The sequence below is a fragment of the Pseudophryne corroboree genome, unplaced genomic scaffold, assembly GCF_028390025.1.
Source record: "Pseudophryne corroboree isolate aPseCor3 unplaced genomic scaffold, aPseCor3.hap2 scaffold_1589, whole genome shotgun sequence".
In the NCBI taxonomy this organism is placed as follows: domain Eukaryota; kingdom Metazoa; phylum Chordata; class Amphibia; order Anura; family Myobatrachidae; genus Pseudophryne; species Pseudophryne corroboree.
The window spans coordinates 62,010-65,471 of NW_026968222.1; the positions used below are offsets into that span (position 1 = coordinate 62,010).

Genomic DNA, 3,462 nt, shown 5'->3' on the forward strand with positions numbered 1-3,462 from the left:
AGGCAGCACAGGCAGCAGAGGAAGCACAGGCACCAGAGGCATCACAGGCAGTACAAGCACCAGAGGCAGCAGAGGCAGCACAGGCAGCACTGGCACCAGAGGCAGCTCCGGCAGCGCAGGCACCAGAGGCAGCACAGGCAACAGAGGAACCAGAGGCAGCACAGGCACCAGAGGAACCAGAGGCAGCACAGGCAGCACAGACAACATAGGGACCAGAGGCAGCACAAGCAGAACAGGCACCAGAGGCAGCACAGGCACAAGCGGCAGCACAGGCAGCACAGGCACCAGAGGCAGTACAAGCACCAGAGGCAGCACAGGCACCAGAGTAAGCACAGGCACCAGAGGTAGCACATGTATAGAAGAAAAAGTATGACTCTTGTTTGGGCGCACTCTTGTGTTAACTATCTGGCCCTCATTCCGAGTTGATCGGTCGCAAGGCGATTTTAGCAGAGTTACACACGCTAAGCCGCCGCCTACTGGGAGTGAATCTTAGCTTCATAAAATTGCGACCGATGTATTCGCAATAATGCGATTACTAACTACTTAGCAGTTTCAGAGTAGCTCCAGACTTACTCTGCCTGTGCGATCAGTTCAGTGCTTGTCGTTCCTGGTTGACGTCACAAACACACCCAGCGTTCGCCCAGGCACTCCCACCGTTTCCCCGGCCACTCCTGCGTTTTTTCCGGAAACGGTAGCGTTTTCAGCCACACGCCCCTGAAACGCCGTGTTTCCGCCCAGTAACACCCATTTCCTGTCAATCACATTACGATCGCCAGAGCGAAGAAAAAGCCGTGAGTAAAAATACTTTCTTCATAGTAAAGTTACTTGGCGCAGTCGCAGTGCGAACATTGCGCATGCGTACTAAGCGGATTTTCACTGCGATGCGATGAAAAATACCGAGCGAACAACTCGGAATGAGGGCCTATCTGTTAATTGATAAGTCAAATATTTGAGGAGTAATACCAGTACAATTTTTATTTCTACTCTTTAGAGTACATGGGGGTTAAACACGACAGGTTGGAGATGGGGTAGGTATGGATAGGTCAACTGGAGGCAACGGTCTCACAATAGGATGTTCAGATCTTAATTATTCCTGGATAATTGCATGTCGGAAGTTAGCTACATATTAAGCTACTTCCCTCTGCCCAAGATCTGTACAAACTGTGTTTGTATTAATACAGCCCTAATTGGGTTACAATCGTGAAGTGGGAGATCCCATACACTTGGTAACACTTCTAAACAATGAACTCCGTAATGAGTAAAAAGAAGTAAGAAAAAAAGGGTATGAGTGGTGATACTGCTGTTGGTATTTGTCTACAGGGAGGGGAGTTTTCCTACTTCACTGGGTATTCCCTAGTGGTCGCCCGTCTAGGTACTGACCCAGCCCACCTGCGTTTAGCTTCCAAGATCGGATGAGATTGGGCGTGAACGTAGGGGTATGGTCGTAGGAAAGTTCAAACCTATAGTACCAATGAGAGTGCACCGAAATAGGAGGATTGATTCCTCCTTGGAAAAAAGAATGCTAGAAATGCGTACTGAGAAAGGAGAAAAGTAAAGTACCAGGAAAGTGAACAGGTGTGAATCTGCTGTCCACGTTAGACCGAGGAAGCGTATCTCCTGCGGGACACGCTCCTCTGAATCGTGGATGAGAGTTCACAGAAGAAAGATCAGTAGGAAGAGATGTAAGTATGATTCTAGGATGGGAGAAGGAAAAGGCAAAAGGAGGATTGTTAACACATTAACTGTGGGTCCCTGGGGGTTACCTCAGATGTATGATTACTGCCAATTCCTGGTCCAAAGATACAACACAATGACAGGTGTTGAAAAGCAAATATCCACCAGAGATGGAAAAAAATAATTTAGGAATGGTGTCACAATGAAATATATGTATCTCGTTGGTAGTGCACTTTGGATTTATATAGCAATAAATAGTTTGATAGACAAATTTATGTCGTGCACCAGAACCTTAGATTTCACAGGTGATATGGGCAGAATGTCCCATATCAGGACAGATCTTAATTTTTGGCACAGGGCTATACCTGAGGCAAAGGAAAGAAATACCCCTGTACACTTCTCTCAATAGTGAGAGAACTTCACGAGAGCATGCAGTACACAATTTGAGATTTACCAAGGGCAGAGTACATGCAGGATCACACAGCACCTATCCTATTTACACTTGGGTGTGAAAGATAAGTGTAGCACATTATATTAGGGCTGGAAGCACCAGCAATAAAGCTTAGAGCATTTTCTGCACTGTAACAATATTTTTTTTGTACCAGAGGTAGCACAGTCAGAACTGGCACCAGAGGCAGCACAGGCACCAGAGGCAGCACAGGCAGCACTGACACCAGAGGCAGAACAGGCAGCACTGGCACCAGAGGCCGCATAGGCACCAGAGGAAGCACAGGCAGCACTAGCACCAGAGGTAGCACTGATACCAGAGGCAGCACAGGCAGCACTTACACCAGAGGCAGCACAGGCAGCACAAGCACGAGAGGCAGCACAGGCACCAGAGGCAGTACAGGCACCAAAGGCAGCACAGGCACCAGAGGTAGCAAAGGCAGCACAGGCATCAGAGGCAGCACAGGCACCAGAGGCAGCACTGGCACCAGAAAAAGCACAGGATGCAGAGGCAGCACAGTCACCAAAGGCAGCACAGGCACCAGAGGCAGCACAGACACCAGAGGCAGCACAGGCACAAGAGGAAGCACAGGCAGCACAGGCACCAGAGGCAGTACAAGCACCAGAGGCAGCATAGGCACCAGAGGCAGCACAGGCACCAGAGTAAGCACAGGCACCAGAGGTAGCACAGTCAGAACTGGCACCAGAGGCAGCACAGGCACCAGAGGCAGCACAGGCAGCACTGACACCAGAGGCAGAACAGGCAGCACTGGCACCAGAGGCCGCATAGGCACCAGAGGAAGCACAGGCAGCACTAGCACCAGAGGTAGCACTGATACCAGAGGCAGCACAGGCAGCACTTACACCAGAGGCAGCACAGGCAGCACTAGCACCAGAGGCAGCACAGGCAGCACTGACACCAGAGGCAGAACAGGCAGCACTGACACCAGAGGCAGAACAGGCAGCACTGGCACCAGAGGCAGCATAGGCACCAGAGGTAGCACAGGCAGCACTAGCACCAGAGGCAGCACTGATACCAGAGGCAGCACAGGCAGCACTTACACCAGAGGCAGTACAGGCACCAGAGGCAGCACAGGCAGCACTGACACCAGAGGCAGAATAGGCAGCACTGGCACCAGAGGCAGCACAGGCACAAGAGGCAGCAAAGGCAGCACTAGCACCAGAGGCAGCACAGGCACAAGAGGCAGCACAGGCAGCACAGGCACCAGAGGCAGTACAAGCACCAGAGGCAGCACAGGTACCAGAGGCAGCACAGGCACCAGATGTAGCACAGTCAGAACTGGCACCAGAGGCAGCACAGGCAGCACTGACACCAGAGGC

The 3,462-nt window shown here is 51.4% G+C and overlaps 1 pseudogene; it reads right to left on the reverse strand.

Moving 5' to 3' along the window:
• Positions 1-1,331: 1,331 nt before the first annotated feature.
• On the reverse strand, positions 1,332-1,450 carry LOC135000993 (5S ribosomal RNA; annotated as a pseudogene).
• Positions 1,451-3,462: the final 2,012 nt, after the last annotated feature.